Source organism: Syngnathoides biaculeatus, chromosome 9 (assembly GCF_019802595.1).
Source record: "Syngnathoides biaculeatus isolate LvHL_M chromosome 9, ASM1980259v1, whole genome shotgun sequence".
Lineage (NCBI taxonomy): Eukaryota > Metazoa > Chordata > Actinopteri > Syngnathiformes > Syngnathidae > Syngnathoides > Syngnathoides biaculeatus.
The window spans coordinates 17,597,997-17,621,131 of NC_084648.1; the positions used below are offsets into that span (position 1 = coordinate 17,597,997).

General features: G+C 44.9%; 1 protein-coding gene and 1 pseudogene across 4 annotated transcripts in view; one reads left to right on the forward strand and one right to left on the reverse strand.

The window, feature by feature from the left end:
• Nucleotides 1-23,135, reverse strand: part of LOC133506461 (alpha-1,6-mannosylglycoprotein 6-beta-N-acetylglucosaminyltransferase B-like) — a 108,242-nt gene that overhangs the window by 74,926 nt on the left and 10,181 nt on the right. The window lies entirely within an intron of this gene.
• On the forward strand, nucleotides 7,379-7,497 carry LOC133506830 (5S ribosomal RNA; annotated as a pseudogene).

Consider the following 23,135-nt stretch of genomic DNA (forward strand, 5'->3'; position numbering starts at 1 on the left):
TCATAAAATGTCAAAAGTGGCCGTTGTCCAGGACCCGACATCCACACGCGCCGCAAAGCCCGATACCCGAATACGAGCTTACCGTCGTATTCTTTTGACGTCCTTTGATGTAAAAAAATGAGGCTCGCGCTGTGAGTATGAGTTATGAAGCGCCGGGAATTAATTAGGTGGAGGCTCTGTGTGCGAGAGCCAATTATTTCCATCACCTCACATTGCGCAGTGGGGTACTCTTTGCAGTACGAGGAGGGGCCTTCTGTGTACTTATAGATGCATACTGGGATAAACTCTTCGGTTGCTGGGATTGAAAAGTAGAGTTTTATCACAAGTAGAGCATGGAAGAAACAATACATTTAAAAAAAAAAATATATATATATATATATATAGAGAGAGATAGAGAGAGAGAGAGAGAGAGAGAGAGAGAGAGAGAGAGAGAAGTCCTCTTTTAATAAGTAGTAACTAAGTAGTAGTAATTACTGTACATAGTTGGCACACTTCAAGGTCAGTGGAGAATTAAGCCACAGTGGGTGACAACAAAAAGGTGGAGAAACCAAACGAGCACATTTTTACATCCAGCGGAAACTTAATGAGGTTAAAAAAAAATAAATAAAATAATCGGGTAATCGACGACATCCTCGTTTCGTAAATGAAATCAAATTTCTCACCGAAGAAATGATGGTAAATGAAATAGTTTCAGGTTCCCCATGCTGTTAAAAGTTTTATAACAGCAATAATGTTAAATGTCAGATTAGTGTAAAAAATAAACCAAGCCTCGGATCATGACGACTAACTATGACTAATACAATTCCCTCTTATCGGTGATTATGCGACTACTGCGATTATACTCCTTCGCGTTCGTCTCGGTTCTGAGTATATTTGGACAATTTCAAATAAAATGACTTTTATTGTCATTGTACAAGTGTACAGTGAAATTGAGAGCAGCTCCTGTACTGTAAACAATGACGTAAAGTATAAAAATCCGTCCATCCATTTTCCAAGTCACTTATCCTCACAAGGGTTGCGGTTGGTTCTCCATTTTTTTTTCATGTACACTTTATCATACACTGTCAATTAAGTATTGGTTTATACACATTTTGTAATGTGTAGTCATTCCCGGGGGCCAAAACCAGATGTCGGAATTCAATGCATCACAGATGAAGATACAGCTGCCTGTAAATTACACACATGGCCAACAGGTGGTGTCGTGTCCACATGAAGCATCAAGAAATGAACCCTCTCTCAAAACAAATTGGCTGAAATGGTTCGAAGCTCAATGAGCCAACCCCGAACACCTTCAAAAAGAGATTGCGGTCGATTTTCAAATTGGTTTCTACTGTATTGACATCTCGGATGAATGTACTCAGTGGGTTAAGTGTTCAATGGACTGGTGTCACTAAAAATATTTCAAATCCAAATCTGATGCAGATGCCTCCCGGACAGCTACCTGGTGAGGTTTTTCCAGGGATGTTCCACCGGAAAGAGACCCCGGGGACGACCCAGGACACGCCGAGAGACTGTCTCTCTCGTCTGGCCTTGGAACGCCTCGGGATCCCTCCGGAAGATCTGGAAGAAGTGGCTGGGGAAAGGGAAGTCTGGGTACCCCGGCTGAAGCTACTTCCCTCATGACCTGACCCGGAGAAGCAGTAGAAAATGGATGGACGGATCCAAAGTACAAACTACACGAATTCCCGTTTGGAGTCATCACCTAGGACTCTAACGGAGATTCACAACCTTCGATGCTACGCTTTCATGCACTGCTGGAAGGATTCATACGAGAATCCTTCGCAGCTCCATCAGCACAGCAGGTTTTGTGTTAGCTCTGTCTTCAAAACTGATCCCCTAGTTGAACTGGCATCAGGACAAAAGGGAGAAAATTTTTTATACATCACACAGAGCCAGATCAGGTAATACGGGAGGTCGCTGCACCACGGCCAGGAATCGTCGGACGGTCAGGGTACTGCGAGCCGGCGCGTAGACTGTGAAGCAGCCACGGGTGGTCCTGCTGCAAGTTTCACCTTTTTCTCACAACGCAATGAACAAAGCAAAGGCCGCAGCATCTCTTTGTAGACGTGCCGGTTGATCATCTCGCCCGCAGTGAAGGGGCGAAATTGCCGTTTGGCTTTGAAATCTCTTTTGTGATGCCAGTACTGCAACTTTTCTGACACCTTGTATGATTTAAGCAACAGTTGGGTTTACTTTAAAAAATAAATAATAATAAAAATAAAATGAGATTCCCCCTTCACACGTTTACATCACCAACGTATGATATGTATAGTCATGCTAATAAATGTCAATGCAAACGTGTCAGGAAACGTAATAGCGGCACAAAACAAGAAATTGATTTAAAGTTATAACAAATATTCATGGTGAGGCATTTCCAGTGTCCGTGATCATTCAGAGCTCCAGATTTATTGGTAGTAATTTTTGCCATCTGTCGCAATGATTGTAATCACGTACAATTTATGGCAGCTTGTCCTGAACACTCCCATGTTAAAATTGCTTCTCTGAATGAATGAATGCATTAGTCAAAGAATATTCCTACAGTTTTAATTTCGTTGGAATGTCACCTTTAACTGGCAGAAATTGAGGAAAAAAAATAAAATGGAACTGGACGGAAATGTTTTGATGTCTCACTTCACGCCAATGAATCCAATATTTAATAAAAGCAGTCCTGTGAGGTGTTTCCATTTCATAAGGGAACCAATTTGTTCAATTTTAATTGCAGAATATTTCAAATAGCGAGCTGCTGGCACTCTATTTTATACCTTCTATTGGATGTGCTAAAATAAATCTGCATGTTATCGACACCTGTCACCGCCCAGAGCGGTTTCACATCGGGACTGTAATTAGACGGGCATTTAAGGTGCGGTTTTTGTCACTGGCATTAGCTAGTTCGTTGCTTTGCGTTAGTCAGTTGCCTTCACTGCCTGTGGGACTCTCCGCGGAAGTTAGAGTAACCCAAGTCACAGCGATTCTGTGCCCTTTTCTTTGTTCCTGTCCTGTTGAGTTGTTAGTTTGGTCATCGGACCTTGTTGCACGTCTTTTGGATCCCGCCGAGCCTAGAGTTTCTTTACCTCTGCCTTGTCGACTGCTACACCATGTATGACCCAGTTTCTGGAATAAACTACATTGAACATTATGTCTCTGCCTCAAAGTCCTGCATTTGGGTCTGCCCCCGTAATGGAGGTTCGTGACTAATATACTTGAAGGCGATATAAAAATTATTATTATGGAATGTAAATCATCACCAAGACTGTTTGTTTGAGTGCATTCGTGTCCACGAGCATTGCTGGTAATAGAAATGTGACCCTCAGAAAAATGGATGAATGAATAAAATGGCACATTTATACTCATATTTAAATATTCATATATGTTTCTTGATAATTATATCCCCCCCCCCTATAAAGTCTAGCAAGATAATGTAGTAAAATGCCTAATCACTACTTCAAGTACAATGGACTCGTCACTCACAAATTCAAGACTGTGCATGTTCCAAAAAGTGAGCTCATGTATATTCTAGCGAGGAGGGGGTGGGGGGTGGGGTGAAGAGAAAGGTGACAAAAAGTACAAACTAAAACAAATTCTGTTGGAACACAAAAGCCTGTTCAGAGGTATTTATTTTTAGATCTGCAAAAGGTACTGAAGAATTGCCTTAACAGGTTAGAAATACTCATCAAATGCCACACGATCCCCTAAAATAGCAGTTTTGAAATGTGGAAATTTAAAGAGGGAAGGGGGGGGGGGGGAATGTTGAAAGAAGTGACACGAGTGTTACGGTACTTTGAAAACACTTCCACTGTCTCGGTGTCTTGCAGGATATTTGAAAAGAAGCTAAATCGTCTTGACGCGAACATTCAAACGTGAGGAAGCTCAGAGCGTCAACCTGTGAGTGACTCACTCACACACACGCACACAGACACACACACACACACACACACTCGTGCGACAACAAGATGGTGTTTGTTTGTTTTTTCTAGGGGGGGGGGGCGGATGGGCCGTAGGCCATGTTTGCATATTTATGTTACGAGAAAGCCATTTATGAAATGATGAATACCGACAGGACCGCCTGGTCGACGTGGCTAAATTAACCGGCGAGCGACGTCAATTTTTTTTTTTTTGTCTCGGCGACTTCCAGCTGTGAATCGGTGAAGGCGGCTGGATTTCTGAAAAAGGTGGTTGCATTATTCATTACCGGCTCCGAGAATAACCGTTGTTAAAAACAGCAACATTCCCCCTCCCCCCCCCCCTTCCCCCTCATTACGGGGAAACATTCAAGGATTTTAGGACTGTCACACCAACACACATTTACACATGACATGAAATTTGATACCCGAGGTCAGAAATTAGCCCATTAAATTGTCAACTGCTGTTTTTGCGATAGCTCTGCCTTGCTTAATTGACATTTAAAGTTCTAGTGTCATCCCTATAAACATTCTAATATAGATATTGAAATGAAAAATACATGTAAGATTATTCACTTCAATGTCTACACGAAATAAATAGATAGGAGCGGAGAGCGCGTCATCCGTGCGTAAAGTTGCGGAAGTCTCATTTGACATGCAAGTGGTCGCCATATTGGCTGCATTTACTGTCCGTGATGTCACCCCGGAGATTGCAAACTTATGAAGGGTAAATCCATCCTCCCGAGTGTTTAAGCAGTGCAACGAGCCGGCATTTTGGCTAACACGAAGGCATAACGAGCTACCTTCCGGGAGGTAAAACTAATCGAAAAAAACGAGTCCACTTGAGGCCGGTACTGCCCTGTACGTCACTTCCTGCTTCTTCTCGAAAACAAATCCCTTTTCTTGGCGGGAGTTACAAAAAGCTGTATATGTCAAAATCATGTTTTGTGGTGAAAAAAAAACTGCATGGGTCCATGTCAGCTGCCATTTTTTTCCATTAATAACATACTAAAAATCATGCATTTCATGACAGTGGCACTTTAAGTGTGTCTTTACTAATGTCGGAAACAGAGTTTGCCTACTATCTGGAAGTATTACGCCGTGGCAAAATTACATGTACAGAAAAATGGAATTTCTATAGACAAATCCAAAATTTGTTTGGAGCGCCAAACGATCAACCGAGATATTCTGAGGGAACATCACGCTCACATGTGCCCTTAACGTGGAATGAAGCGACGGTGCAAAAACCAACGCCTTTTTCAGCAGACAGGAGGCTTAATGGCCCGACGACGACGGCTCCAATCTCATCTGCACACCAACACAATTACCACAAATTGCATTCATGTTAATTATTATGGAGCAGGAGCTCCACTGTTCATTAGCTAACGAACAGCAGGAGCGGCTGAATATGTTCCTCTTTTTTCTCCATTTGCCGCACAAATGCTTCAGGCAAAATGAAAATGTCGCCATTAGCGCTTGCGCCCGGTGAGAGACGCATGCGGGGTTCTAATAGAAAAATATCAAAGACCAAAGACGAGGGAAGGAGCGATGATAAAATGGTGACCAACCGGCAATATTGACATAATTTGCCGCATTCTATTTTCAGGTCTTATTTCAGGGTTTGAAAGGGTTAGCGATATTTCCCATGAAATGTCAGATTGTGTCTACGTGTGACAGTAAAAAAAAAAAATGACACCATATACAGAAAAACAGCATCAAACAAATGTGTTTGGACTTGGGTCTTGGCGAAACTGTGACAAAATAGGCAAGACTATTTCAGAAGGACGTTTCCCAACGCTAGCAATGCAGCATTTATGAAAAATGCCCTCAGGACTGTTGACAATCTCCTTCAATTCATCCTCATCTCGCACCCTCACGATTTAGGCGGACAGGCCTGACGGACGCCAGCCTTGACCCTCATTAGTACCGCCACCATCTAGCGAGGTTGGAGTCGCCGCAAGTGCGCCGACAGAAGCGGGGCTGGTGGGGTGTTCCTCCCGTCAGAGACTACATCAACGCATCTTAGCGCGACAGAGCGCCGAGGCACTTGGGATGTGGTGTGCCCAGGAAAGGTGCACCTTAGGGAGGTTAAAACTAATTGGGGGGGGGGGGGGAGGGGAGTTGGGGGGGAGATTATAATGAGGTGAATATGTCCGTCATTACAAATATAACCCCAGATCACCCCCTTTGGTCGGGCGGTTAATAGCAATAAAAATTCCATGTGCTGTATTTTCTTATGGCCACCAGAAGGACCTCTTTTATCAATGAAATTTGATTAAAAAACAAGGAAGGAGCTGAAGCAAGGACAATGGAAGCCCAAGAAGGACAAAGCAATAAACGGGCTTTCATATAAAAAGGATTTTAAATGGTCGTCCAAGTGTACTTGGGAAATATCACATCAGTCCTGAGAGAACCGCGTCCTATTGATTCTCATCACGTAACAGGAGCGACGTCTGAGAGGCAGACAATCTCATTTGAAAGATTTTTATTAATGGAAATGCTTTACATTGTTTTGTCTCACGGCCACAACACCGATGTCATCATCTTCTCACGATAGAGTAAAAAGTTAAAATGTTCCCCTTCAGTGAGCAAATCCAGCACATCCTGCATTTGACAACTCCAAACCAAAGCGTCGTAGATTTATCATTGCGGCAATACACTTTTCCCAAGCAAAAAAAAAAAAAAAGATTCAGCAACAGCTACGTCATCCCACCAAAATCGAACTCCGTCCTTTTAATCATTTCTTTCGTGCTTTGTCGCCATTTCCAATGCCATTCGGATTTCTTCAGAATGTCATCCGATCTTGCATTCTGTCCACCCCCACGTCCCGAGTGTTTGTCTGTGGTAAAAATGAAATAAAATCTGTCCAGGTTTTTTCTTTGTGCAGGGAGCTTTGGCAGAAGCCGCAAGAGTTGTTGCTGTTTTGTTTTTTGTTTTTTGTCGATGGTACACGTCCGCGCTCTGGCACACTCAAATATGGTTATTTACATTTTGGTCGCAGCAACGGATTGCGAACGTTGCATGTGGGAAAGTAAAACGTTGAGCTATAAAGTGAGAATACGCCCGAGTACAAGCTTACAGCTGGTCCAGTTTTAATGTGCTCGGTGCAAAGGTGTTATTACAAAGGCCAATTAAAACCATTTTTTCTTCTGCTTAGCGTCGTGGATATTCCTCTCGGGAGATGATCTGCGTTCTGTGGCTGTGACTCAACAGAGCATTTACAATTGGGTAAATGGCCATGAAGAGAAAAGGACTGATCCAACTTGTATGCTAGCCAAACACAATGATTGCATAAAGATGTGTACTTTCTATATCCAAGGTTAAGTCGTCTCTCTGTACATTGCTGCATGCATGTAGAGACGAACTTTGGCGAGACCTTGTGAACAAAAGCGGAACAGTTCTATACAGACTTGCTATAGCCATCTGATGAATGCTAATGAAATGAAAGCAGAAATGAATTACAGGTGCAATTCTTATTTGGTTACGGCCACGCTAACCAGAGAACGCCCGAGCTCGTCAGATCTCGGAAGCTAAGGAGGTTTGGACCTGGTTAGTACTTGGATTGGAGACCGCCTGGGAAAACCAGGTGCTGTAAGGTTCTCTCCCCGAATAAAATGCAGAGGGATTGCGTCGGGAAGGGCATCCGGCGTAAAACTGTGCCAAACAAATATGCGTTCATCTGAGATGGCACGCTGTGGCGACCCCCAACGGGACAAGCCGAAAGGTAAAGAAGAAGAAGATTCACATTTGGTTAGGCTTACGGCCACGCTACCCTGAGAACGCCTGATCTCATCAGATCTCAGAAGCTAAGCGGGTTTGGAGACTGCCTGAGAATACCAGGTGCTGTTAGGTTCTCTCCGCGGCTAAACGCAGAGGGCTTGCGTCAGGAAGTGTATCCGGCGTAAAACTGTGCCAAACAAATATGCGTTCATCTGAGATTGCACGCTGTCCAACGGGACAAGCCGAAAGGAAAAGATGATGATTCATATTTGGTTAGTAATTAGGATAATAGGTTCACAAAACAATCTTCTTCTTCTTCTTCTTTTCCTTTCGGCTTGTCCCGTTAGGGGTCGCCACAGCGTGTCATCTTTTGCCATCTTAGCCTATCTCCTGCATCTTCCTCTCTAACCCCAACTGCCCTCATGTCTTCCCTCACCACATCCATAAACCTTCTCTTTGGTCTTCCTCTCGCTCTTTTGCCTGGGAGCTCCATCCTCAGCATCCTTCTACCAATATACTCACTCTCTCGCCTCTGAACATGTCCAAACCATCGAAGTCTGCTCTCTCGAATCTTGTCTCCAAAACATCCAGCTTTGGCCGTCCCTCGAATGAGCTCATTTCTAATCCTATCCAACCTGCTCATTCCGAGCGAGAACCTCAACATCTTCATTTCTGCCACCTCCAGTTCAGCTTCCTGTTGTCTCTTCAGTGCCGCCGTCTCTAATCCGTACATCATGGCCGGCCTCACCACTGTTTTGTAAACTTTGCCCTTCATCCTAGCAGACACTCTTCTGTCACATAACACACCAGACACCTTTCGCCAGCTGTTCCAACCTGCTTGGACCCGTTTCTTCACTTCCTGACCACACTCTCCATTGCTCTGTATTGTTGACCCCAAGTATTTGAAGTCATCCACCCTCGCTATCTCTTCTCCCTGTAGCCTCACTCTTCCTCCTCCGCCCCTCTCATTCCTGCACATATATTCTGTTTTACTTCGGCTAATCTTCATTCCTCTCCTTTCCAGTGCATGTCTCCATCTTTCCAATTGTTCCTCTGCATGCTCCCTGCTTTCACTGCATATGACAATATCATCTGCGAACATCATGGTCCAAGGGGATTCCAGTCTAACCTCATCTGTCAGCCTATCCATTACCACTGCAAACAGGAAGGGGCTCAGAGCTGATCCCTGATGCAGTCCCACCTCCACCTTAAATTCCTCTGTCACACCTAAGGCACACCTCACCGCCGTTCTGCTGCCCTCATACATGTCCTGTACTATTTTAACATACTTCTCTGCCACACCAGACTTACGCATGCAGTACCACAGTTCCTCTCTTGGTACTCTGTCATAGGCTTTCTCTAGGTCCACAAAGACGCAATGTAGCTCCTTCTGACCTTCACCTCCTTCACAAAACAATAACATCGAATACAAGCGGCCGAAATAAGTTTCCTCTGCAGGGTGTCCGGGCTCTCCCTTAAGAGATAGGGTGAGAAGCTCGGTCATCCGGGAGGGGCTCAATGTCGAGCCGCTGCTCCTCCGCATTGAGAGGAGCCAGATGAGGTGGCTGGGGGCATCTGATCCGGATGCCTCCCTGGTGAGGTGTTCCGGGCAAGTCACGGAAAGAGATCCCAAGGACGACCCGGGACACGCTGGAGAGACCATGTCTCTCGGCTGGCTTGGGAAAGCTCGGGAGAGCTGGAAGAAGTGGCTGGGGAAAAGGAAGTCTGGGTATCCCTGCTGAAGCTACTTCCCCCGCGACCCGACCCGGAGAAGCGGTAGATAATTGATAGATGGATGGATACCGGATGCCACAAGAAACAAGGCGGAGGTAGTAATAAGTTGGCATCTTGTGTAAAAACGTTACGAGAGTTGAAGCGCGTACACACTGGAGGGGAGCAGAGCTAACATTAGCAATTTTCCCAGTGAGGCTGCCGCAAAGAAGTTCCTCTCTTTAGCTTTTAACATGCAAAATGATCCCTTCGACATATAAGCCGGAGGAATTTCTAGAGCCCATCCGAAAGCAAAAATCTGCGCCACTGTTGGATTTGTTATCGTTAGGAAATAGGATAAAAGATCCCTGGTGTATTGATCTCCTGTGATTGACACGCACCTGCACACAATGCACATGCTGTTTCAGTCCCATGGTACAGTGAATTATTCATCCATTCCCTTGTGCTGAGCGTGGCGTTCTTATGAAATATTGATGATCAGTAACAAGCGATGGTCTTGTAGTCCGAATGTGTTCTTCTACATCCAAAAACTATGAATATATAATGTAATACTAGGTATTTTGTTCCTCTCTATTTAGGATGGATTGGTTCTGTTCTATCGGGATGTGGTCGCCAGCACCGGTCCCCTCCTCTCTTTCTGTAGTTTGCTTTTGAATGTGATATCCTCAAAGACGACATGCATAATTTTTTCCAATCACAGAATCTCAAAGAAGCTTCGCTGTCCTCCGTTCTAACGCCGGCGTTTCCTTTTCTCCTGGATCGTGCTTCAACCGCTCCACGGTGGGTCTCAGAAGTTGTTAGTCTACCGTGTGACGCGATTCACTTAGTGTTCGAGTGATTTTCCATCTGCTTTTTGTGCATCAGCCACAGATGGGGAAGCTTACCATTGTAGTTATTTAGTCTGCCGAGCTGCTGCTGAGTTGCCTTTTATCGCCGACCTGCTCAGAAAACGGTCATTGTCTGGGTTGACCCCGGGAATGACGGATCCTTATTCCGTCTGTCGGGCAAATGCTGCTATTTAGCTGTGGCGAGCGCTCAGGGCCAGAGAGGCCTTCTCTGCCGGCCTCTACAACCCAAAAGTAAGTTTCTTTCGGCTTGTCCCGTTCGGGGTCGCCACAGCGTGACATCTCAGGTAAATATGAAATATTTCTTTGGCACAGTTTTTACGCCGGATGCTCATCCTGACCCAAACCCTCTTGGCGAGTAGAGGCCCTGGTGAGATACGAACTCACGATCCCAACCTATATTCCAACATTTTAGTCATTAAAATTGGATTAATTTATCCACAAACATATTCCGTTCACATTGTTTGTTTTTAAACTCGCTGATCGCTCCAAAAATCCTGATGGTGTAAAGCTGACATGATAAATTGACGTCAAGATGGACGTCAACAAAAGGCATTTGGAGAAATTTATTTTTCTGTATTGACTTGATAATTGGTGATAATAAAGGATCTATCCGTCCATTTGTTTTCTAAGTCGGTTATCCTCATGAGGGTCACGGGAGTGCTGGAGCCTATCCCAGCTGTCAACGGGCAGGAGGCAGGATACACCCTGAACTGGTTGCCAGCCAAATCGCAGGGCACATAGAGACACTTACAATCACACCTTGGGGCAATTTAGAGTGTCCAATTAATGTTGCATGGTTTTGGGATGTGGGAGGAAAGCGGAGTGCCCGGAGAAAACCCACGGAGGCACGGGGGAGGACATGCAAACTCCACACAGGCGGGGTCTGGGATCGAACCCGGAACCTCAGAACTGTGAGGCCAACGCTTTCCAGCTGCGCCGCCGTGACAAAGGATCATCCCGTTCAAATGTACCGAGCTGAACATCTAAAATTTTACAGCTTTTGTACTAACCTATTGTTTTTGTCAAGAGAATCGTCTCGATACAACTTTTTTTTTTTTTTTTAATCCTCAACAGTGACAAGAACAAAGTTTTTCTTTGACTTCATACTTGCAGTGAGGACTTGAACCGTGTACACAACAGCTTCTCGACATCCGCAGACGTCTGACAACGTGGATAGTATCGAATCTGTTGCTCTGATTACAACGGTCACAGGAACGCTGAAAGCGCTGAAGGTTGTGCCGCGCAAGTGTTTACGCTGCGCAGCAGATGGAAGACAAATCGACGGGTGGAAGGGAAAACGAGGGATGCCGAGAGGTTGATAGTAATCTTAAGTGACCGCGTGGTGATTGCAGTGTGCATTTGGGTTTTTGGCACACATACGCATCTCCTTTTTCGATTGACATCCCGGTGTTGCCCCGCTTTTAATATTGGAAAGAAAAACATCTCTGGTGCCTTGAACCGAGCGTGCTTCTTTTCACAGCAATCACTTCTGACACCGTCATCTACTCTCGGTGCCGTTTTTGCACTCTTGTCATACCTTCCATTGTTGTTTTCCCATCACTGTGATTGAAGTCAAAGCACAAAAGGCAACAGAAAAGCTATCCATCCATTTTTCAAACCGCTTACCCTCTCTTGGGTCGCGGGTATGCCGGGGCCTGTCCCAGCTGACTCTGGGCGGGAGGCGGGCTGCACACTGAACTGCTCTCCAAGCCAATCGCAGGGCACATATAGACAACAATTCACACATACATTCAGTCTTCTTGTGGTTAACGCGCATGTGCGTCTATTTACTTTAAACTTCCGCCCAGTCTGAAACATCCCCAACTATGCTTCAACATGTGCCACTCGACAACTTTTCGCCGAGTGTTCATGTTCGCTACGGACGTCTCAGAAAGACGAACGCAGCGAACGTACATATACGTGAATATCTTTTCAAACCAACTTTTGTATTAAGGTTAGGATATAACGTATGTTAGCTCCCACGATGTAGAAGAAAGGGAACTATGACACCGGATGATTTCCCAGTAAGCGTCTGCTACGTACCCAGAGTTCCCCTGTTACTAACGCATGCGCATTAACCCATTCATGGGCAGGGTGGCCATTTTTTGCCTTATTGAGATAAAAGTCTCCTAACAGGCCACAGTCAATTAAATAACACTTCTTTCTCCATTTACGGTTAAGTTATATGATAACTTTACTAATTTATAATCTTGTCCCAAAAATGGGACGTTGCCCGCAAGAGGGTACTTGGGTTTTCTGAGTAGATCGTCCCAAAAAACAGAATCAGATTAAAACAGTTAAATATTTTGATATACTGAAGGATATAATGCGTGAAAATCATCATGTCCCAAAAATGGGACGCTGCCCACGGATGGGTTAATCACAAGGAGACTTTTCAGCACGGGGGAGCGCTCAGACCGTCACACCGGTCCAGGAAAAACACAAACACCACACAGGGGTGGCCGGATCGGAAGCCGTTTGCATCATCAAACACGGAGTTGATGCGACTTTTACCAAAAACCTCCAGTTGTGTCTCATCAGTCCAAATCAGGTTCTCCATGAAACTATGTGGCAAACTCTAGTATCAGTTTCAAGCAGGGCTGCATGATTTATTGTTTGACGAGCGCGTGCATGATAGTGACGTCGTACGGTCGTGCAATGGAGGAGCCAAAAGAACTTGGCAGCTAAGATGCGCTACCCGCAACATTCCACCAATCACAATCGTACCGTGAAAAGTTTGGCAGGAAAAAAAAAACCAATTACTTATTGTATAATGCAAGAATTTGGAATGCAACATTTGAATGCAGCCCCCAACCCTGCCAAAATATAGCACGGGCTATTCCAGATACCCAAATGCGGGTGTGCGGAAGACAACCGTAAGCTAGCATGAATAAATCGCGTCACAGCCAGTGATTTGGCTCGGTGGCACAGTTAAAGCCACTCGTTGTTTTCACCACATCCAAAAGTGCTCTGCTGCTTATGACGGCTGCGGTGCTATTTACGGAAATGCTCCGTGGAGGAAGCGAAACGTCTCTCAGGGCACATGTAGGGGTGGGGGGAGAAACAAAGAACGAGCGAGGGGGAGAAATTGCTGTAATGTGACTTAGCGCTCTTCACTTTGCATCTTTCACACTTCAATAGACTTGTCTTTGATTTCTGCAGCATGCTGCGGCATTAAGGATTTTCACTCATTATTTTTATCTCTTCATCTTTCTTTCCCCCCCATCGCTGTTCTTTTTCCCCATCCATCTCTCCGGGTCTGCGGTTTTGAGGGCTTTAATGCCTGTATTCCTCACCCAAGGCATGACAATATGAATAATCACTGCGTTGTGATTAACAACTGAAAAGAAATTGAGCAGATTTTTTTTCTCCCCCCACAGTCATATCAAGTGTTGTCCAAGAGCCAGTTAGAATCTGAACGATCGGCAACAAAATCAGCTGATCTATCCATCCATCCATTTTCCGAGCCGCTTATCCTCAAGAGTGTCACGGGAGCGCCGGAGCCAAACCCAGCTATCCTCGGGCAGGAGGCGACGTACAAGCAGCCAATCGCAAGGCATGTGGAAAACAGACAACAGTCGCACTTACAATCACACCTATGGGCAATTTAGGCTCTCCAATTCATGCATGTTTTGGGGATGCGCGAGGAAACCGGAGTGCCCGGAGAGAACCCAGCCAGACACGGGGAGAACGCGCAAACTCCACGCAGGCACTCTGGTCCTCGCTCTACAGCTACGCCACCTCATCTGATTTAGTTTTTACAGTTTTTAACTTGTACTTTTTTTTGTTTTTTGCAGTCACATCTTTCATTTGTCCTTTCTCTACTTGTTTTGGCGTTAGCGGCAAAAAATACAAACTTCCAGCTGCATCAGTAGAAGGGAGGAGAAAGCTACGAGCGTGACATTATCGAGAGCTAAGAAAACAACCAGTTTATGGGAGAGAGGATGATGAGCTCGTGACATGTTAGATGATACAGAGAAGGTCGTTTAGAAAGCAGATTACGGTATACAGGACTCGCACAGTCACCTTCCCGGATCGCATAACCATAATACCGTCTAATATAAATCTAGAAACTTCTCATTCACGGCTTATGGCAGTCGGGTCAGAACAATGGCTCAGGCGACATGGAAACTGGGTCAGCTTTCTCATTAATATGTATTGGAGTTAAAAGTTGGGCAAAGTGCTGCAAAGCTATGAGGGACAAATACAAGTCTGGATGAAGACGCTGTGTGCTCTCAAATACTGTATCGGTATTGTCCAGCGATAATCTTTTCATTCAGTTTTTAACAATGGGACTGTCTGCGTTTCCCTGCAAATCCCGTCAAAAGTGCGTCGCGGTGGTGTACATCCCGCGACCGGCGGTTTGCCAATTTGTATGCCCGCCCGAGTCCATCTTGTCGTCGTGTCCCTGGGCGAGACACTTAACCCACGTTGCCCGTGAATGAATGCAGTTTGGCGTTTGGCAGTGGCGCTAGTCGGAGGGGGCGTAGCCACGCTTCCGTCAAAATGCCCGAGGGCGGCCGGGGCTGCGGGAGTAGCTCGCCGCCCTCGCGGCGTGACTGTGGAGTGAATGAAAAATGCATACAATAGAAAAGAACGTTTGAGTCCCCTGAAAAAGTTCTATACAAGTCACATCCATGACTTTTCTTATACAGTCATTCAAAATATACTTCCACTTCACGGCACATGTCCTCTCGCTTGTTCTGAAAAGGAGCAGAGACGCACAAATCACGGTGAAGACAAGCTTATTGTCCCCGCTTGTTTGACAAATGCAAGTGCCACAAACCTCAGATAAGAGTGTTTTGCACAAGGAACGGAGTCCGATCGATGCACGGTCAAATTCACTTGGCTAAATTGTCGGCTAGTAAATTAAAACTGCACGGTGGATTGTATCCAACCGTAATCTTAAAGTTTATTTATGATTGTCAACCACAATATGTAAAAGGAGTCAATCATGCCTTATAGATGTCTAACAGTGAAGTGGCAATTTGTGTAACAAATGCCTACAACTGCAAACTTGTTTCATTCACCAAAAACCTAAATAAATGAAGATAATTACCGATACACATTTTTTTGGGCCAATGTTGGGATCTTTTATAACTGTTAGAAACAAACGAAAAAAAAAAAAAATCCATTCATTGTAATGTGAAACATCGATTTGGTTTTCGAACAAATCACTTCTCGAACCGTTTTCTGGAACGGATTGTGGTCGAGAACTGAGGCATCACTGTATTTTTTTTTTAATCATACCATGGACATTAAAGAGATAAAAATAGAAAATAAGAATGTGCAACATTGCTCAGACGGCACGGTGGATCAGCTGGAAAGTGTTTTGCCTCACAGTTCTGAGGTCCCGGGTTCAATCCTGGACCCGCCTGTGTGGAGTTTGCATGTTGTCCCCGTGCCCGCGTGGCTTTTCTCCAAGCACTCCGGTTTCCTCCCTCATGGCAAAAAACATGCACCATTAATAGGACACTCTAAATTGCCCCTAGGTGTGATTGCGAGTGTGGCTGTTTGTCTCTATGTGCCCTGCGATTGGCTGCCGACCAGTTCGGAGTGTACCCCGCCTCTTGTCCGTTGACAGTCGCGACCCTTGTGTGGATGGATGGACGGACAAACAACAAAACGCCAAATGAAACTGTTACACGCAGAAATTATGTTCACACAACTTGTCCATTTAAAACAAATGTGTTGCAAGGTCTGACAAGCAGTCAATGTAATCCGCCATAACGGTCGCCTTCCACAGTGCTAAATGGCTTTTAAACCGCTGACACAAACACATCTGGCAGAACGGCCACTGACATTGACGAGTACAAAACGGAGCTTGTTATAATCTGCGCTCATAAAAAGAAAATCTGTTTAGTCGTATTTAATCACATAGTCATTGCTTCACGATATTAGATCCGTGCCCACCTAAAAAGTGGGCCCCCCGTTCAACATCCGTCTGGCTGCCCGCCACAGCACAACTGTTCGGTGACATTGTCTCCTTCACCGAGCTCCAACTTCACGCGAGCGCCATTTTCTCCCGCATCTCCGTCCGGTGTTCTCACCTCGTCCTAACGCGTTGCTGTGGCTGATTATGTCAAGCAATGTGCGAGGGATTAACCGAAGCAATTTTTGCCAGTCATTGCGTTCCCCTTCAAAGCTGCTGAACAAGAACAAACGTGCGCAATTAGATTTCAACTGCAAAGCTGCCGTGTATTGACCGAGCACTCTCAGACTTTAAATGTTTTTTTTTTTTTTTTTTTTAAGCAATAGCAACAGCAGCAGTCTAAGATGACAATTGATTACAACAAACCTCCAAAAAGTACAGAACAATGGCCCATTGTTTTTGCAACTAAAATTCAGGCGCAAACAGATGTGGGAGCTGACTGACTAACCGGGCCCACCCAGGGTGAGCGAAGATGGAATTTAGAGGCCGCTAATTGGGATCTCATTAACAAATCGGGCCCGTAGCGGTTACAAAGAGTGTCCAATCCTCAGTAAGACCACATTCACTTCACAAAAAAGAAAGGCAGTGTTAAATTATAGGTTAAAAGACTGGTTGAATATTAACAGCAGGTAACTTTACGATATCTTGAAACGTACAGTCACCCTCAGCAGTTGAGTTTTTACGAAGATGCAGTTTTTCCCATTTTTATTTTCTGTTGGGGAGAAAAAAAAAAAAAAAAGTTTCCTCGGAAATGGGAAAATGCGTCCAACTAAATTGATGGCATTTCGCTTTCATGGAAGGCAAAAGATTCAATCTGCGAGTTCAGTCCTTCTACGAGGCAGGTCGCAGGTCACGCTTGTAGACTAAATCTAGCGGTGCTAATGGTGGCGTTTCGCCGTCGCCATCAGCAGCCCCAAATCTGCCAGATGTGCACGTCTGCAGCTCGTGAGCAAATTAACACTGCAGAACAAAACAATTTGTATTGCGTATTAATGCCAATGAGCCCACTGTACAGCTCATTTCATCTGCCTGGCTCCAATTGTTCGAAAGCGTTTTAATCACAACTCATTAACACTTTCTATTAGCCTGCAGTTACCACAACACTGACTTTGACATTTATGGTGAGCAGTCAAAGTGCAGCGTCAGAGACGAGCTTCATTTCACTGGGATTGGGACAAATTTTGGAAATGCCTTCGAATTTTGTATTTTTTTTTTTTCCCCTACAAATTTACATTTATATTATTGGTTTGTCTTGAAATTATTTTTATTATTATTTTTTTTTACAAATTAATGAAACAAAATGAATGAAAATTATTGTAAATTAATTGCTCTTTTTGACTTTTTCATATTTCGGAGAAATATGTTAGAATAGTACAGGACGTGTATGAGGGCGGCAGAACAGCGGTGAGATTTGCCGTAGGTGTGACAAAAGAATTTAAGGTGGAGGTGGGACTGCATCAGGGATCCGCTCTGAGCCCCTTCCTGTTTGCAGTGGTAATGGATAGGCTGACAGATGAGGTTGGACTTCAATCCCCTTGGACCATGATGTTCGCAGGTGTGATTGTGATCTGCAGTGAAAGCAGGGAGCAGGCGGAGGAACAATTGGAAAGATGGAGGTATGCACTGGAAAGGAGAGGAATGAAGATTAGCCGAAGTAAAACAGAATATACGTGCGTGAATGAGAAAAGTGGAGGGGGAAGAGTGAGGCTACAAGGAGAAGAGATAGCGAGGGTGGACGACTTCAAATACTTGGGGTCAACAATACAGAGCAATGGGGGGTGTGGTAAGGAAGTGAAGAAACGGGTCCAAGCGGGGTGGAACAGCTGGCGGAAGGTGTCTGCTGGTGTTCTATGTGACAGAAGAGTCTCCGCTAGGATGAAGGGCAAAGTCTATAAAACAGTGGTGATGCCGGCCGTAATATCCGGATAAGGGACGGTGGCACTGAAGAGACGACAGGAAGCAGAACTGAAAATGTTGAGTTGCTCACTCGGAGGGAGCAGGTTGGATAGCATTAGAAATGAGCTCATAAGAGGGACAGCCAAAGTTGAATGTTTTGGAGACACGGTTCCAGAGAGCAGACCTCGATGGTTTGGACATGTTCAGAGGCACGAGAGTGAGTAGATTGGTCGAAGTGTGCTGAGGATGGAGCTGCCAGGCAAAAGAGCGAGGGAGAGGAAGACCAAAGAAAATGTGGATGGATGTTGTGAGGGGAAGACATGAGGATGGTGGGTGTTCAGAGAGGAAGATTCACCAGATAGGCTTAGATGGAAAATGATGACACGCTGTGGCGACCCCTCACGGGACAAGCAGAGAGGAAAAGAAGAAGAAGAATTGCTCTTTTTGACGATGGAATGCTAAAGACAACAGCATTTTTGGGGGGGGGGGGCGGAGGGGGCTTCCTCAAAAGTGATGGTTTGGGAAAGAGAAATAATCTTGCCCAACACCAGCTCTTGAGAGTCACTCTGATTCCCCGTTATGATTTCAACTTGGTTTCCATAATTTGAAATGTGCAGAAGAAACTGACAGCTTTCCTGTCTTTTTTTTTTGGGGTATGTTTTATACAGCACTCTTTATGAGTGTCACATAATCACGTGGAAAAGAAGAAGTACAAGCCAATACGCAGTAAACCATTAGCTTGTTGGCCCTTGGTGGGTGAGGTTACACACATACACACGCGCGCGCACGCACACACAGAAGGTCCCTAGGCTACAAGTGCACTGATAAAGTGTACTCGCAGAGCAACTTGCGATGCACCTTACACCAGCGACGTGCAGAAGATTGTCATGCCGCATTTGTTCTACATGAAGTGATGGGAAGGAAACATCACTGCGGGGAGTTTGTGATGGAGATGAACTGCCACCTTGGGAGGGGGGAAAAAAAAAAACACACATACATGAAAGCAGGCCACAGATTAGGGGAGCATGATGCGCTCGACTGGTTTACGGCATGACGATATTCTAGGGAGGGGGAAAAAAAAGTGACCAAAACAGCAAACGACTAAAAAGGCACTCAGTTGAGAGAAGACTTGTGCCAAAGTGGAAAGACTAAAGTCAACAACACAAAGGATTCCTGTCATTGTTGCATGCGGAAAAGTGTGTTCATTCAGAAAAACAATAGGAAGGATCTTTGTTGTTTTAACAAATACTCAGGCACCGTAATAAAAGATCATAGTATACCACACGGTTCCCTTACAGTGAAGAAAAAGTATTTGAACACCCTGCTATATTGCAAGCTCCCCCACTTAGAAATCGTGGAGGGGTGTGAAATTTTCATCGTAGGTGAGAGAGATAATCTAAAAAGAAAAATCCCAAAATATTAACATTGGTTTTCTCAGGTGTTGAAATACTCATTTGCAGCTTTATCACACAAATAAATCTTTAAAATAATCATACATTGTGATTTCTGGATTTTTCTTTTTAGATGATCTCTCTCACCTACGCTGAAAATTTCGAAGTCGGAGAACTTGCAACATAGCAGGGTGTTCAAATACTTATTTTCGTCACTGTAATTGTGTGAAGCAGTGTATAGATGACATTATTAACTTTTGGGAGGGAAGCAAACAGCCACTAGGGAAATTTGAGGACAGGCTGTCACATTTGTGAGACAGCCGCCATTGCTCTCAACATACAGCAAGGTTAGGAGAGGAGTGCATTGGCATTTAAACTTGACATATTTTTAGTACCGTTCCAGCAGTCCCTTCGACTTCTGCATTGTCCCTCCTACCTCTGAAGGCCTACTCTGTCCTTGCCGTTTATAAAGAACAGAAACCCACAAACAAAGCTGAAAAATGCCACAGCAAGTGATCACAAACCGATGAAGTAACAACGGGGAAGTAAACCTCTTGCCTTCATGCTTGGCGGAGGTAAAGGATGACCTATCTGCAGTGAGTAAACTGTTTGGAAGGGGTATTTTTAGGACAGAGAAGCAACGCTTTTGGGGACTTGTGCCAATGTAAAACATTAGCACGAGTCTTCCTATGAGTAATGTGAAGACGCGACTAAGTGTAATGCACTGTTGCCGGGCGTGGACCGGCAACAGTCACAAACGCAACGGTCGCCTCTCAGCCATACATTTCTCCTTTCGTAAACGACAGCAGCACCTTCAAGCCGTCGGCTATTAAACCCGCAGAGTTTCCGAAATAATAAAATACGGGAGAGCGGAAAATAAAATTAGATTTTCCTTCCCGTCGGGGAGCAAAAAAAAAAAAAAAAAAAAAAAAAAGAGTTGCCGAGCCTCGGGTCGTACAGCTAGAACAAACTGCGTCGTAAGAGTCAAGCTGAGGCTAAAAGGGACTGTCGTGGCGTCTTGTTATTGCAATAAACTGACTGCATAGTATGAACAACCTCCATAGGGAGAGCCTTTGATCAAACTAAAATCTCCCTTGTGTCAGATTCATTTTAATGCAGAGATAAAAGCGCACCTTTTATGTTGGCTACCTTTCATCTGTGGACGCGGCGAGAAATATAAGCTCTAGAAATCTAATTTGCTTTCTTAATCAGAGACGTGCACAACAACAGGCCCGAAGTCTGTTCCGGACTTGTGCCGCATTTTCCAAAACCGCCACCGGACCTGTGTCGGCTCACAGTCCATGATGAGTTTGGGAGTCAGTGGAGGAGAGGCAGGGATTTAAGAAGATGGAAGCCGATAATCCAGGAAAGAGAGAGGTGGCAACGGGATTCAGCTAATACTCAAACATGCACTAGGCTTTGCAGAGCCGCTCACACGACGATAAGCGCCGCACAAATATAGGTTTTATTGTGCTAAGAGAAGGTTAAACCCCAAAGTAAAAATATCTCCAAACATCATACAAAAAAATGGTACCGCTGCTAATATCTGGCAGACATGCCGTACTGAAAATGACAACTTTGTTGAAATGCGATATCCTTTCAGAATTCCAAGTGTACAAGTTGCACAAGAGCGCAAGTTTGACTGTCACATGCTCATCGGTCACTACATTTGGAATATGACCAAAATGTTCAGGAAAATAATCTTAAAAGGACATTTCCACAATTTAAAATCAGCCCCTTAATAAGATGTGAACTCCCCATTTAAAGACCCCAACAATCGAAAATTACACATTACTTTTGCGCATGAATATAGTACAGGACATGTATGACGGCAGCAGAACAATGGTGAGGTGTGCCTTATGTGTGACAGAGGAATTTAAGGTGGAGGTGGGACTGCATCAGGGATCAGCTCTGAGCCCCTTCCTATTTGCAGTGGTAATGGATAGGCTGACAGATGAGGTTAGACTGGAATCCCCTTGGACCATGATGTTCGCAGATGATATTGTCATATGCAGTGAAAGCAGGGAGCATGCAGAGGAACAATTGGAAAGATGGAGACATGCACTGGAAAGGAGAGGAATGAAGATTAGCCGAAGTAAAACAGAATATACGTGCGTGAATGAGAAAAGTGGAGGGGGAAGAGTGAGGCTACAGGGAGAAGCGATAGCGAGGGTGGAGGACTTCAAATACTTGGGGTCAACAATACAGAGCAATGGAGAGTGTGGTCAGGAAGTGAAGAAACGGGTCCAATTGGGGTGGAACAGTTGGCGGAAGGTCTCTGGTGTTCTATGTGACAGAAGAGTCTCGGCTAGGATGAGGGGCAAAGTTTACAAAACAGTGGTGAGGCCGGCCATGATGTACGGATTAGAGACGGTGGCGCCGAAGAGACGACAGGAAGCAGAACTGGAGGTGGCAGAAATGAAGATGTTGAGGTTCTCGCTCGGAGTGACCAGGTTGGATAGGATTAGAAATGAGCTCATTAGAGGGACAGCCAAAGCTGGATGTTTTGGAGACAAGATTCGAGAGAGCAGACTTCGATGGTTTGGACATGTTCAGAGGCGAGAGAGTGAGTATATTGGTAGAAGGATGCTGAGGATGGAGCTGCCAGGCAAAAGAGCGAGAGGAAGACCAAAGAGAAGGTTTATGGATGTGGTGAGGGAAGACATGAGGGCAGTTGGGGTTAGAGAGGAAGATGCAGGAGATAGGCTAAGATGGCAAAAGATGACACGCTGTGGCGACCCCTAACGGGACAAGCCGAAAGGAAAAGAAGAAGACTTTTGCGCATGAATGAGAGGGGCGGAGGGGAGAAGAGATAGCGAGGGTGGACGACATCAAATATTTGGGGTCAAGAATACGGAGTTATGGAGAGTGTGGTAAGGAAGTGAAGAAACGGGTCCAAGCGGGATGGAAAAGTTGGCGGAAGGTGTCTGGTGTTCTATGTGACAGAAGAGTCTCCGCTAGGATGAATGGGCAAAGTTTGGAAGGAGCTGCCAGGCAAAAGAATGAGAGGAAGACCAGAGAAAAGGTTGATGGATGTGGTGAGGGAGGACAGGACCGGAGGACTGTGGGTGTTAGAGCGGAAGATGCACGAAATAGACTTAAATGGAAAAAGATGACACACTGTGCCGACCCCCAATGGGACAGGCCGAAAGGAAAAGAAGAAGAAGACTTTTTACATCTCTAGACTGCCGCCCCACCTCTCCTGCGAGGTGGGGGTGGTGGGCAACATCGGTTTGCATTATGATGACTACAAATTGTGAATCGTGGGATAAAAATGCCTGCAAGGAAAAAGTTGAGCAGTCCGTGTTTGAAGCACGAGTTTGACACAAACCAAAACGAGACATCTGAAGCCCTCAAAAAAAATAAATAAATAAATAAAAAAAAAAAAAAATAAAAAAAAACAGGGGCAGAAACAAAGTGCTGGATAAGTGGCTTGGAATAAAAATGGATGGACAAAAACAAGAAACTGAACATAAATTCAAAAACAATAAAACAGTAACAATGCCAAGGAATACAATTAGATTTTAAGGTGGGGTTTACAACATGGACAGCAAAAGGGACTTTTTTTTTTTTTTTTTTTTTTTATAAATTGTGCACCAGGTGGTCATTCCAGAGTTTGAGACCAGGAACACAAAAACCTAATGCTCTCTGAACCGGCGCTTGGGCTTCAGTACCCCCGGGGAGCAGCTGTCAAGATGACGACTGAAGCATTGGGCAA